The 15,571-nt window shown below is 41.5% G+C and overlaps 1 protein-coding gene across 24 annotated transcripts in view; it reads right to left on the bottom strand.

Moving 5' to 3' along the window:
• The window catches only part of LOC122557375 (teneurin-3), a 2,612,756-nt gene that overhangs the window by 433,221 nt on the left and 2,163,964 nt on the right, over window positions 1–15,571 (bottom strand). The gene's annotated exons all lie outside the window — the stretch shown is intronic.

The following is a 15,571-nucleotide window of genomic DNA, read 5'->3' as shown; positions in this document are numbered from 1 at the left end:
TAAATTATGAGGGGCATGGGTAGGATAAACAGTCAAAGTCTTTTCCCTGGGGTTGGGGAGTCCAGAACTAGATGGCATAGGTTTAGGGTGAGAGGAGAAAGATATAAAAGAGACCTAAGGGGCAACGTTTTCACGCAGAGGTGGTACGTGTATGGAATGAGATGCCAGAGGAAGTGGTGGAGACTGGTACAATTGCAACATTTAAGAGGCATTTGGATGGGTATATGAATATGGAGGGTTAGGAGAGATATGGGCTGGGTGCTGGCAGGTGGGACTAGATTGGGTTGGGATATCTGGTCGGCAGGGATGGGTTGGACCGAAGAGTCTGTTTCCATGATGCACATCTCTATGACTCTATGACTGGAACCAATTATGGATGGACTATCTCATTAGGAGAGGTTGAGTAGGTTGGGCCTTCAGTCATTGAAATTTAGAAGAATTCTTACAAGATTCTGAAGGGACTTGAAAGAGTAGATGCTGAAAGGTTGTTTCCACCAGTGGGAGAGTCTAGGACCAGTGGGTAAAATCTCAAAATAAGAGACAGGGAGACATTTCTTCTCTCAGAGTTTAGGGAATCTGTGAAATTCTTTACCTTATCAGAGAGCTGGGTCATTAAGTATACTTAAGGATGAAAGAGACAAATTTTTAATCAGTAAGGGAATGAAGGGTAATGGGGAAAAGCCAGGAAAGTGGATTTGAGGATTCTCGCATCAATCGTTATCTGATTGCATGGCAGAGCTGACTCAATGGGTTGAATGGCCTACTTCTGCTCCATTGTCTTAATGCTTTCTGCAGAGGTTACTGGTGTTGGAAATCAGTGAGGAAATACTGATGGATGCCACTTACTGAGTGAAGAGACAGGATGGACATAAACAAACTGTGCGAGGTGCATTTAGAAATACTGTCTGATTGAAGCATTTGGTTCCAATGTTGATGCTCTAAGAAGAGATCAGATGAATGTGCTGAAAACAAAATCTGCACAAAATGTGGAGCCACATCACAGGAATATAGGGGGTCAGGATGCATTTTTCAACAGACGGCATGATATATAAAACTCTTTCATGGACTGAGCAGCAGAAGCATGCTCCCTTCTCTCCTCCCTATCTTAGCTTTCGACTTCCCAGTGCTGTTGAATTATCAAAGCTGATTAAAAGATTCAGTCTGTACTTGAAAACACTCTCAATTCAAAAACTGCCCCTCACTGCCGTGACCTATTTCTCACTCTGTACCATCAGCAGTATCTTGTATTCCACTGAAATAAGCATTTGCTTCCAGCGCTAAACAGAGAAAACTGAGCGACAATCACAAAGGTCTTTGCTCTTTCACCCTAGTAACTAAGTGGTCATAACTCCAGCTATAATTTACATAGGCTTTTGACATCAATGCATGACCCTTATGCTCGCTACTACTTGCAGACTGCAACTGAGAGTCAGCAGTTCTAAAAACGAACATTTAGTTTATCCAGTATTGAATTGTGTCAACCCTTCACAATAGCATAATGTGAATGCTCCACTCTCAAACAGATCTCCAGTCACTGCCTGGGAGCCACCCCATAAGTCAGTCGAATTATCTTAAAATATATAGATGGAATGAAAACATTGTTAGTCTTTGCAATCATCCAGTTGAGGAATGAGTACTGGAAGCAATATGAAAACAATAAGAAAAGTTAATTGTGGAAACCAACAAGCTGAATCAAAAGAATGTTTGTCTTAGCTATATTGACTGAAGAAGACTGAGTGTTAGATGAAGGGATAAATTGGACAGGATATGATTCGGAAAATATCAGGAAATGGCACATGTTTTCAATTAACTCTTCAGAAATGTCAATAGTGGACACATTTCTCAGAGTTAGTTAAAGTGGCCCAGGAGTGTGTAATTTTTTTGCATAAGTGTGCTAAATCCTTATCAATTTAAGGAAGAAAATTTACTTTTAATCTTTTTGTTCTAAGTTATCATGATTGAGAGTTAAGTATATCGCCTGAAATAATGTTCTTGGTTATCTTTAACCATCTCTCTTTCTGTGCTTTGACACCTTTTTTTCGATGAAGTTGCCTGAACAGTCTTTCTAAACATTAAAGCTTCTGTACAATTTCAAGTTCTTATTGTACTGACATTTCTTCCAGCTACCCCAACTCACCCTGAGATACATATTGAACTGATGCTGAAACAACCCTGAAACTGCCATCAAACTTGACGGTTCCCTACCTGGCGGTTTCTGAATGACTGACAATCATCAGCAAGTTTGTTATGAAAGGCAAAGCAGGTGAACTGAGATGAGCTGAATATGAACAAATCCAAATGCTGGCAAACTACCTCAGCATAGTTCAATTTAGACCAAATTTGCATTCAGTTGAGTCTGGTATTTATTCATACCACAGTCCAGAACTGGGATATGACATGTATTGTTTATTGGTTGTTCATTAATAGAAAGACTCGATTAAGTCCTCACTGTGTACACAGTGTGATAAACACAGTCTGCCATAATTCTGTCTCAGACACAGCTTTAAGTGCCAGGATACATTTTTCATGGGTTACATCTAATTGAAATGACAAACACTTCGGGCATGTCTTTCCAGCAGACTTCAGGAGGTGGGGAATGGGAGGGGGCAGGGTTGCTACTCAGGGGTAGATTTTGGCGACAATAAGCTTCACTATTGGCAGGAATAAATCCTCAAACAAAACAAGCTACTGCTTTTGCTGATGCCCTAGCATGTACCCCAGTACACAAAGGAGAGGGAACATGAAACAGCCATTGGAGATTGACTGTGACAGGGACTGTCAGCACACATCATGAATCAGGAGTTCTGCAACTGATACTGTACCAACGAAAGACAGCACTTGAACTGAAAGCAGTGCAGATGACGCACAGGTTGAATCTATTCACTGCTGGGATTGAGACAGGCAGAATTCAGTGCTGGATTAGTGGTGCTGGAAGAGCACAGGAGTTCAGGCAGCATCCGAGGAGCAGTACTGCTGCCTGAACTGCTGTGCTCTTCCAGCACCACTAATCCAGAATCTGGTTTCCAGCATCTGCAGTCATTGTTTTTACCTAGAATTCAGTGCTGAGTGATTGGTGAGTCCACTCCTGTCCTGCGCCAATTAGATGATTGTAACAGCAACTCCGTGACATCTCAAATGGTGTTGACTCCCCTGTCTCATGGCACTTGCTCACACTCCTGCTCTTCGCTTCTAATTAAGCAATGCCTTGACTTTAAAATTCCCAGCCTTTGTTTTTAAATCCCTTCCTGGCTTCAGTTGAACCTTTTTCTGTGATCTCATCCAGCCCTCTGTTACAGGTGTGTTAATCTAATTTTGGTCTCTTCATGACTGATCCACCATTAGTAACCATACCGTCAGCTACCTAGGCTCTGAAGCTTTGCTTTGGAACATAATTGTGAAATACAATAAGAATTACATCACATTAAAGGCACTACACAAATGAAAGCCATGATGGTACTTTGCTGCCAGTGGTGTGTCTGTCATCCTGATCAGTAAGGTGTTAGTAACAGGTACAAGCTCAATTTTAACATCTTTTCAATAAACTGGGATATAAGCTCATGTCATCCCTTCTTGCTCCAGCCTTTGTATCTTTTTAAAAGCTGATTTTATAATTTAGAGGAAAGTAACAAGGGTTACAGCACGAAATGCATGAATGTTACTTGCTTCAACTTGCTTCCTGCACCTTGTAGTGTTTCATAGTTTATTGAAAGTGGAGTTCCAGATCGACAGGGTAGTGAAGAAGACATTTGGCATGCTTGCCTTTACTGGTCAGTGTATTGTGTACAGGAATTGAAAGGTCAGGTTGTGGCTGTACAGGACATTGGTCAGCCACGTTTGGAATACTGCACACAATTCTGATCTCCCAGCTATCGGAAGGATATTGTGAAACTTGAAAGGTTTCCAAAAGGCTTTACCAGGATGTTGCCAGTGTTGGAGGGTTTGAGCTTGAGGGAGAGGCTAAATAGACTGGGGCTGTTTTCCCTGGAGTGTGAGAGGCTAAGGAGTCACCTGAGAGTTGTTTATAAAATTATGAGGGCCATGTATAGGGTGAATAGAAAAGGTCTTTTCCCAGGGGTGGGGTAGTCTAGAACTAGAGGGCATTAGTTTAAACTGGGAGGGGAAAGATTTAAAAAGGATCTCAGGGCAACTTTTTTCACGCAAAGAGTGTTGCATGTCTGGAATGAGCTGCCAGAGGAAGTAGCAGAGGCTGCTGTAATTACAGCATTTAAAAGGTATCTGGATGGTCTATGAAGAGTAAGGATTTCGAGGGATATGGGCCAAATGCTGGCAAACGGGACAAGATTTATTTAGGATATCTGATCGGCATTGACGAGTTGGACTGAAGGGTCTGTTTCCATGCTGTACAACTTTTTGACTCAATAGCTACACTTTGCTGCAATTAATTCCATATTCTAGTGATGCCTTGTACAAAGAAATTTCTCCTGAATCATCTACTTGATTTGTTAGTGACAATCTTATATTTATGGCCCCTAGCTTTGGTTTCTTCCACAAGTGGAAACCTTTCCTCCACATGTGGACTCTTTCATAATCTTAAAGAACCAAGTCACTCCTTGGCCTTCTCTCATTCGCTCATAAAGCTTTGCAGCCTGTTTAATGTTTCCTGATAATTATAACCTCTCACATGTGTTCCCACTTAAGGTTTGCAAAACACTCGACATTCAAGTGATACAAATGTGTAGAATCGCTTTATGCAACTGCAGCTATTCACAGTATTTTATTGGTACAATGGTTTTGATATCAGTTCTGCTGGCCATCAACCCTCCTACGCAGAAGTAAAAATAATTTTTGCCGACTAATGGAATTTAAGACAACTCTTGTAATTTGAATATGAATGACCTGTTTTTAATCGGAGATGTTACAGCAATTCATCAAGTGCAGCAGGGTCTACATAGATAGGAACATAGGAACAGGAGTTTGCCATTCAGCCACTTGAGCCTGTTCCACCACTCAATGAGATCATGGCTGTCTGTGGCCTAACTACATAACCCTGCTTTTGGCCCATATCCCTTCATACCTTAACTTAAAAATGTATCTACTTCAGTTTTAAAATTAATGACTGATCCACTGCCATTTGTGGAAGAGAGTTCCAAATATCTACCATCCTTTCCCTGTTGAAGTGTTTCCTAACATCTCTCCTGAACACTCTGGCCCTATTTTTCAGAATATGCCCCAAATTCTAGAATCTCCAATGAATGGAAATAATTTATCTTTATCTACCCTGTCTTTTCTTGTTAACATCTTGAAGACTTTGATGAGATCACCCCTTAATGTTTCTAAATTCTAAGAAAGCAGAGCAGCTCATTTAGCATCTGAGGAGCAAGAGTGCCGACGTTTCAGGCTTAACCCTTCATCAGGATTGGGGAGGGGGAAGGCGGCTGAGAGATAAATGGGGGTTTGGGTTTGGGGGAAAGGTAGGTAGGATGGCGATAGGTGGGCGACGGTAGGAGGTGGCGGTGATGGGTCATTGGGAAGTGTGAAGCGGATAGGTGGGAGGGAAGATGGACAGGTAGAGCTGCCGTTTTGGGCTTAACCCTTTCATGTTCAGTCTGAAACATCGACTCTCTTGCTCCTCTGATGCTGTGCTTTTTCCAGTGCCACACTTTATCCACTCTGACTTCTCCAACATCTGCAATCCTCACTATCCCCTAAATTTTAGATAAAACAAGTCTACACAAATCAAGATCTTTGACATTATGCATGGCAATTGATAGCGGGAGTATCACATATTCACTCCTGAGCACATTGCTTTTCACGAAAAGGTATCTTAGGATCTGACCAGCCCTATGGAGATGACCTGGGAGGTGGGAAGACAGAAAAGACACAGGTGGCTTCAGGGTGGCATGCTTGACATCTTCACCCAGCTGTGTCATTTTGATGGGCGTGAAACAAAACTGACCAGCCTGTAAACAAATGATCCACCGAATGGCCAATTAAGAATAGTGCCTCTGTTGACCAAAGTGGCTGGGGGCACTCTGGCTGGTAAACCCTGGTGGTCAGCCCAGGCTCTGGTGGAGAATGTGGCTCTCCTTACTGGACACTCCTTACAGGCACAGAACCTCAGAGCAGAGAGGTAATGTTGAATCATTAACTCGGTCACAATTTGAGAACTGGGTGCAGTTCTGCTCACCTCATCACAGGAAGAGGATGCAATTACACTGACGACATTAAAGGGGCAGTTTACAAGAACGCTGTCAGGCTTGGAAACAGAAAGGTCTGACAGGCTGAGGTTGTCCTCCTTGGATCAGAGGAAGTTGAAAGGAGATTTGATTGAGTTGTAAAGAATTGTGAGGGATTTGGAGAGACCTAAAATAAAGGGCTTATTTACTTTAGCAGAGAGACCGATGATTCAGAAGCATTGATTTAAAGTGCTCAGTACAAAGATTAGAGAGTGATGAAGAAAGGTTTTCTTCACCTAGAGGATCAATAGGGTCTGGAACGCATGGCCTGAGAAGGTTGTAGAGACAGAAGCGCTCAATCCACTTAAGCGGAGTCTGGATTTGCACCTCAAATGTCAAGTGTGTTAGGTTTCATTCATAGAGGGATTGAATTCCAGAGCGCAATATCATGCTGCAACTATACAAAACGCTTGTGCGGCTACACTTGGAATATTGCGTACAGTTCTGGTCCCCACATTTTGGGAAGGATGTGGAGCACTGGAAAAAGTGCAGAGGACATTTGCCAGGATGTTGCCTGGTCTGGAGGGAAGGTCTTATGAGGAAAGGCTGAGAGACTTGGGTCTGTTCTCATTGGAAAGAAGAAGGCTAAGGGAGGATTTGATAGAGACATACAAGATGATCAGAGGATTAGATAGGGTAGACAATGAAAGTCTTTTTCCTAGGATGATGACGTCAGCTTGTAAGAGGGGGTATAACTACAAATTGAGGGGTGATGGATCTAAGACAGATGTCAGAGGTAGGTTCTTTATGCAGAGAGTGGTAAGGGCGTGGAATGCCCTACCTGCTAATGTAGTCAATTTAGCCATTTTAGGGAGATTTAAACAATCCTTAGATAAGCACATGGATGATGATGGAACAGTGTAGGGGGATGAGCTGAAAATAGTTCACAGGTCGGCGCAACATCGAGGGCCGAAGGGCCTGTTCGGCGCTGTATTGTTCTATGTTCTAAAATGTAAGGGCTGTGGAGTAGGTACTGGAAAGTGGGATTAGACCAGGTAGCTTGTTTATTTTGCTAGCACAGTCACAACAGGTGAAATAGCTCCTGCTGCATCATGAAATTTTGATGTTCCTATTCTTTGGCAAACAGAAGAACCCCCCCTTCCTGTGACAATGGCTCTGCCCATCTTCAGTTACCAACCATCCTTGCTGTATCAGGGCATGTCTGGCGATCGCCATCCTCAGCAAACACCACTGCTCTCACAGTATCACTCTGAAATCTCCTTCCTAACCGATTCCCAGTGACCCACTGATGGACTTTCTACACTGGATAAGAATAGGATTAGACTGCGTTAGCCTTCACAGTTCAACAACCATAAAACAAGACAGGATAAAATACTGGAAAATTGTCATGTGATAGCAAAACCACATCACAGCAATTGTCGGCAATGTTAAGAGGGAAAGAAAGTAAATTTGGAGGGGTCTCAAATGTCAAGCACAACACCTTTATTCAAGTGTCACCAAGAAACCTGCCTCCAGCGTATGATCCTCTTGGTTGCATAATGACAGTAAACTTGGAAGAACGTTTGTACACAATTGCTCGTCAGTCTAAATATCCCCCTTTTTTTTACTCAAAACAGTGAAAAGAAAATTGCATTCATTCTCACGTACATTCTGAGTGAGCCAAGAGGTCAAGGCTGTTCTTGTACATTAGCAACTGTTTGTTCTTCCAACTCGTCCCACTTTTAGACTGTATATGTACATGCACGACCCCTATGATCTTTAAAGTGCTTGGATCTTAAAATGGTACACATGTTGGCTTTGTCTCCATTATCCATTATTAGAATGATGTGCTCTCAGCTGACTCTGATCGTTTACACTGTTGCCTCTTTCCTTTTGGTGCATTCGCTGTGTCTGGCAAGTCAATCTTTTCATTTTGGACCTTCAGCATCAAGATTCTCTTGAGTTCCTGCAGTTGGACCCTCTCTGTCTTGCACTGTTTGTTTGTCTGCCTATCAGACAATGAGGCCTGTGAGACTTTGTAATTTGCTTCTGGAGCATTTGAAGTGATTAGTCTGAGCTTTCAACTTGATTCTGCTGAGATGAGTGGCTTCAGCTTTGTCTCTAAAACTTGGAATTGCAGATCTTCACTCCTGTCACAGCAATGGGCTCTCAAACGACTTTGTCCTGTCATGGTGAGCACTGCTCTGTCAGAGTCGCAACTTTACCTTCCAGGGATTCTCTTCTGGATGACCATTGGGTGTAACTTCACACAGGTCTGCACTCAGGAAGAAGCACCAGTATTTGTCTAGTGCTTCATAGTCAGTTGATGCTCCTGTTCTGCTGTCTTCTTTGCAATTGTTGCAAACTATTGCTCTCCTTTTCAATGTGATGCTCCTGGCCTGTTCGACAGTGTTGATTGAATCATCTGTATCTTCATCTGACACCTCTCTTGCTGCCACACTTGATTTATCCGAGTCATTGTCTGACATTGTTTCAGCAATTGTCTTTATAGGCTTGCTTGTCAGCTTCCTGGTACAACACTTGCGTGCAAAATGGTTTCGTTTCTGCAGTTAAAACACAGTTTGCCCTACATTTCATTTGTTTTATGCAATGATCTCCACAACATTTGCAACTAATCCCTTGAGCTTGATTTTTTCTGTCAGCTCTTCTGTAGATAATTGCTGGTTTTCTCCACATTGTTGCAAGACTGCTTTAGTACATGGTGGCTGGGTCTTCTCACCACACAACACAGGTCTGAGTTGTTTCTGCACACTGTGAACCAACCCGCTGTTCTCCCATGTATGTACTGGAGCTGTTGATTCACACATTCTGAGCTTCTGTGCATTTATAACTTTTGTGAGAGTCAAGTTTTCTTAGCCATCGCACTGTCATTGGTGTGACTCTTACCCCCAAGATGATTTGTCATTTACAGAGAGACAGCAGAGTAGTGGTAATGTCACTGGACTAGTAATCCAGAATTCCAGGTTAATGTTGTGAGGACATGTGTTTGAAATCCACCACAGCAGATGGTGAGATTTCAACTCAACTAATAAAAAGCTGGCCGAATGGTGACAGTGTTTAAAAACCTATCTGCTTCACTAATGTCCTTTAGGGAATGAAATCTGCCACCTTTACCTGGTTTGGCCTACGTGTGACTCCAGACCTATAGAATTGTGGCTGACTCCTAACAGCCTCCAGACAATTAAGGAAGGACAATAAATACTGGCCCTATCAGTGAAACCTATATCCTATGAGAAGTATTTTATTTTTTATTTATCTCATCTTTTCGTTGCAGAAATTCCCAGGTTTCCGTGAACTCAGTTATGTATTGATCAATAGACTCCATCTCCCCTTGTTCAATAACATTGACCAGGTACGGTTCAAATGTAGCATTCACTTGGGGCTCAAGGAGTGCCATCAAAGCTTATAAACTTTCTGCCTTGTGTTTTTGCTGCTCTTCAGGGAAATTTAAAATACAACAATATAATTAGTAATTAGAAACAGTCTCTTCCCAATAGTGACAAAAGTGTTGTGAACTCCAACTGTTCTGGTTGCTCAACAAATCCTATCTACCATTGTGCATAGAATAAGTTCCAATTGCTTCATATTCCCTGTCATTTGATTAGGAGCTGGTAGGGGAAAATTGCAGCCATTTTCTTTCAGCCAGTATTTTAACTGTGGGTTGTTTAATTGATTTTCTTTTTTTCTCAGCAGCCCATAGTTTTGTATATTCCTGTGTCTCTCTTTCAATAGCATTGTTTCCTTACAGCTCCACAACACTCACTTCAGTGACTCTTCTGACACTACAAGTGTGCAACACAACTGTCTGTGCAACATGAGGATTTTATTCAAGTGAAGACAAGATATCTGCCTTCAGTGTGTGATTCTCAGTGTAGATCTCACACGATTACAGCAAACTAGGAAGGGCATTTGTACATGACTTCATCTCAATCCAAACAATTTACCCTTTGGAAAGGTGTATCTGGCTGCAATTAAGTTAAAGAATGTTTTTCAAAGCTGAAAAAGGCAGGAATGAATGGTAGTTTAAGGGACAAGTATCATAGTGAATTTGCATTGAAGAGTACAACTGACTTATTTTGATCCACACATTCCCTAACCAAGTTGCACCTCCATTTCTTCAAAATGTTATAGATTTTATCAGAGTCACAATGCTCATGTTGATTGATTCATGAACTATCACACATCACTTGCAATTTGACAATAGCTTAAAATTCTCATCAACTCAGATGGCAATGGTCTGGAAATAAACCAACATGGATACTTTAAAAATCACACCAGCTAGTTTATTTCCAGTTTCATTTTTTCAAGCTGTCATGCAGTGAGACCATTTCTAGCTAATGCTGGTGCATGGCAGATTCCTTTTCTGCTTCCGAGCTAAGATGTACTCTAACAAGGCATAAGCGTTAAATAACCAGCATTATGCACAATTGTTATGACAGCAACAAGACTTGAGTGAGCCTCGTTTTCACCATTTTCACAGAAGGACGCTTCCCGGATAGTGAGTACATCTTATGATTCCCACAACACTGTTGTATGTTCAGCGTGATATAAATAAAAAACACCCTCAGGGAGCAGCCACCAGGCAGAATTCCTATACTGCTTTTATGCCACGTGTGAATGCTCCCTTGGGAGTGGAGATGTGGTGTACTGTGAAATGTATGCAGAGGAACCTTGATCTTCCGAAGGGCACAGGCGGGGTGTATTTCGTTCGGTTAATCGAATTCCAGATAATCGAATGCCGGATAACGTAGTTTAGCCAAGCATTGGGACATTGCAACCTTGCTGGATAATCCGATATTATAATCAAGGTTCCTCTGTAGTCCTTGAGAAGCTTCCTGATAGAATTGCTGTGAATATGGAGTTAAAGTTGCTAATGTCTATCAGAATGGCTTCCACTGTGCACAACAGTGAAAATCAGACCTTAGCAGTTCCTTTCTGTTTTGTTCATTCACAGGACTGATGGGCATCTTGAGGCAGGCCAGCATTCACTGCTCATCTCTAATTGCCCAGAGGGCAGATAAGAGTCAACCACATTGTTGTGGGTATGGAATCACATGCAGGCCAGACCAGATAAGCACAGCAGCTTCCTTTCCTCATGGACATGAGTGAACCAGATGGGGTTTCCCCGACAATGGTTTCATGGTCATCAGTACACTCTTAATTTCAGATTTTTTTTTGTTTTCAAATCCCACCATGGTCGATGGTGGAACCTGGGTTCCCAGAATAATTACCTGGGTCTCAGGATTAATAATCAGCAATAATACCACCAGACCATCACCTCCCCAGTATTACATCTCTCTGGAATCTTATTCCCACTGCTGATTGACTACTGCCCATTTTACACCATTCGACAACTTCAAAACCTGGATCCTCCTTCTATTTTATAATCAACAAAGAGGCTTTTACATACTGTCAGTACAAGTGGGACTTGAATCAGTGGGCCCAGGTATCACTACACCACAAGAATCCATGACCTGGATCTTTAAATTTGGATGAGTCAATGGGGCTGCACAAGTGATAACTAGCATTATAATATGCTCATGGCTAGGTGGCACTGCTGAATAACATACTACTCCCAGTCACTGTCTCACATATTGAAGGTAGTGCAAATGAATTGGTTAAAAAAGTTGTTGAGAGGGTTTTAAGCCATTTTAAATATAGAAAGTATTAAAGGAACAAAATCTCAAGGGATAATCAATCATCCTTCTTATTACATTACCAGCTCCTGTTTGCATTGTAGTTGCAGTATTTGTGTCTTAGATATTTCTCGCCCTACCCTTACAGTACGCCCTCTGCTCTTTGTTTTTGTCCAGCCAGTCGTGTAGACTTTTGGTCGAGTGATGAGGACTTCACTCAAACTTTGGTTCAATTGGAGAAATCTTACTCAGTGAAACAAAAAAAGGCGTGTGAGATTTCGTCAAATGGGTGTGCCACGTAGTGCATTCAAAGCAACTTTGTATGAAAAGATTGAACCAGCCCATTCTTTCTGAGAGTGAAACTGTGAGTAAAATTATTGCTTACTTTACTTTTTCCATTTCTGTATGGTCAGAGAAAGAGCTTCGTAAATTATTTTTTGCTAACAAAGACAGTTTATTTTCTGGAAGAGTTCTTTGCAAACTTCTAAACTACATTTGAAAGCTACTCTTAATCATTTATCGAACACAGAACATAGAAAAGTACAGCACAGAACAGGCCCTTCGGCCCATGATGTTGTGCCGAGGATTAATCCTAATGTAAAATAAAATAACCTAACCTACACACCCCTCAATTCACTGCTGTCCATGTGCATGTCAAGCAGGTGCTTAAATGTCCCTAACGACTCTGCTTCCACCTCCACCACTGGCAACACATTCCATGCATTCACAACTCTGCATAAAGAACTTACCTCTGACGTCTCTTCTCTACCTTCCTCCTAATATCTTCAAACTATGACCCCTCATCCCACTCAACCATGCTCTGGGGAAAAGTCTCTGGCTATTGACTATATTTATTTATTTTGATATATTTGCTGCAGGAGCATAATTGATTTTTACTTTGTCCCATTTTTAATATTGTGTTTCCTTTTCACCCATTCCTGCATTAGCCACTATTGTTCAAACAATGGAGTAAACAGATGCTTCAAGGGGTCTGCAAGAAACGCACTTTAAAGATACTCAAAACTGTATCAAATACATTGACCACCACTCCAGCTTCTAACTCACTGAGCTGCCCAACCCGCCCCAGCCTGGAATCCTTCACAATAGGACATGTTTTCTGTACAAGTTAACCTTGGTTGAATATCAAATGTAAATCAAGATGGAAAAGCTTAGAGATGATCCAAATGAACTAGAAACTCTACAAAGCAGTTACAGTCTTTGTCCCAAACATGCACTTTCTGTGGATTTGAGTACAAGGAGAATCCCTCCCTATTACAGTCACACCTTTGCTCTATGCCACCAATCCTGTAAATCCTGAAATCAAATACAAAATATTAACTCTCTCTCTCTCTCTTTCTCCACAGATGTTGTTGGATCTTCTGAGTTCCTCCAGCATTCTCGGTTGTGATACAATTGAAACACGTGAATTTGTTTTTGAGTTTGAGGCAATCTGAGCAGTTCAAAGAAAACCTGACTGAAGTCAGATCCAATTATAGTCTCTGTGAAAAAAGGTGATTGTTTAGAGCAGTTATGGAATTACATTTATTTTGTGAGAGTTAGGTTTTGTGAAACTTCCAGACCAGGACTGCTTGGTTAGTATTCTGTATATTATTAAAAGACTGAGAAAGTCAAAGATCTCGGTTTCATCAATTTCCACGATAAAGTCTGCATATATCAAAATCCTGAGAATGAGAAGATGCAGTTAGGTCAAACTGTAGATCTGAACAGGAACGATGACTTGTCGTGTTATTTGATAAACTATAATGTGATGGTCTTGAGGAGTAGATAGGATTTTGTTTCACTAGTAGTTTGAAATAATTTAAACTATGTTATATGTAGATAGTTTAATTTGATTTATTTTCTTTTTTTGTTTAATAAACTTCTTTGAATTATTAAATCAAACAGTGCAGATGTGGCCCTTCAGTCCATTGAGACCATACTGCCAAAAATGCACTACCACCTACATTGGTCCCAGAGCCTTGAATGCTATGACACTTCAAATGCTCATCCAAGTACTTTACAAAGGCTGTGCCCCAATTACTCCAACTTCCCCACCCTCACCTAGGTCATACATTCCAGTTCTCACCACCTTCTGGGTGAAAATAAAATCTCAAATTGAGTGCAAAGCTTCTGTCTGTTCACTTTAAAGTCAGGCCTCTTTGTTAGTGACCCTTGCATTAAGGATAACAGCTTGTTAAAATCATGTCTGTAGCCTTGCATTCTAATGTTTCAGTGAAAGGTCACACATTAAATGAAAATAACTCAAAACAAAACATGATCTATCAAGCCAGATTTCATTCCAGAATCAGACTTGTTCAGTTGTAATAGGATCTGGGATCATAATAGTTAGTAATTCGTTTGTCAGACAGCAAGACAGTGGTCAAAAGGGATTCACCAGTGCAGAAAGATGAAGGTTTCAATATCTGCAGGTAAAATGGATGTTGTGTGAATTCCGGAAGTTTTGGGATCTATTTTCCTTTTCCATCCTGAAGAGAGTTGGACTTTTGCCCACTGCTCTGACATTTTCATAGTTACAGCTGACTGGTTTGTTGGAGGACATTACCAGTGAGAGCTTTCAGAAACTTGCCTTTCCCTCCCAAAAAACCTGCAGTGGAAATCCTAATGCAGCATCAGCACCAGTGAGAGTCAAGGATAAAGGGTGCCTAGATGCAAGTCAATCATTCAGTGCAGGGAGACTGTTGTTGGGCAGCTTTCCCAGTCTTACACTGGAGACTAGTTCCGGGGAAATGAAATGAATGGACCATGAGCACATGTTGTGATTCGCTGAAAAAGGAGGCTGATGCTAACAATAAGGCGAAGGTGAGGACTACAGATGCTTGAGATTAGAGTTGAGAGTGTGGTGCTGGAAATGCACAGCAGGTCAGGCAGCATCCAAGGAGCAGGAAAATTGACATTAAGGGCAAGAGCCCTTCCTTCCTGATGAAGGGCTTTTGCCCGAAATGCTGATTTTCCTGCTCCTCAGATGCTGCCTGACCTGCTGTGCTTTTCTAGTGCTTTTCTTTTTTGGTTCGATTTTGTGGACTCAGTCATCCAGTTAAACTCAAGACAACTTTCCTCCAATTCCCTAATTCTCATTCACATGCTGTTTTAATAAAATGTTAGCTGTTTCATTTTCTTGCCACTTATTAATGACTTAAGCTCCCAATGTTTCAATGCAAGTTAAATTATTTTTTTTTCAGCTTGACAGGCATTTATGTTTACATCTCATTCAGCCTGTGCAAGTGGATTAAACAATGTGATTCCCATTTTATTTCTTCCTTTACACCAACCAGCTGATGCTCTTAAAGTGACACACAATAATTCCTTCAGACTGTTAATTTTATCCTTGTCCTAAACTGCTTTCTCATTGGATTCTACCTGCTTAAATTGGCAATTCAAACTGAAATCACTTGCTTTCACACAATTCATCATGTTTGATGCACAAGCGGTCAGCAGACATGTGCTGGAGTGTGACTCGAGCTGTGGTAAGCATCGTGTTCAAAGATTTCAGTCAAACAGCAGGCCTGCCTGGCAGAGTCAGGAAGTGAGTTCTGTCAATACTCTACAGAACCACAAGGAACGCATAAAAAAAGAGCTCAACTTGCGAAGAGCTACCCAAATGATTGGATTGTGCTTGCTCTTCCTCAAAACACCTTTTCACTTAATAGAACATAGAACATAGAACAGTACAGCACAGAACAGGCCCTTCAGCCCACGATGTTGTGCCGACCACTGATCCTCATGTATGCACCCTTAAATTTCTGTGACCATATGCAT

This window comes from Chiloscyllium plagiosum, chromosome 2 (assembly GCF_004010195.1).
Source record: "Chiloscyllium plagiosum isolate BGI_BamShark_2017 chromosome 2, ASM401019v2, whole genome shotgun sequence".
In the NCBI taxonomy this organism is placed as follows: Eukaryota; Metazoa; Chordata; class Chondrichthyes; order Orectolobiformes; family Hemiscylliidae; genus Chiloscyllium; species Chiloscyllium plagiosum.
Note: the sequence above shows the minus strand (reverse complement) of the source record. Positions and strands in the feature narration are given on the sequence as shown.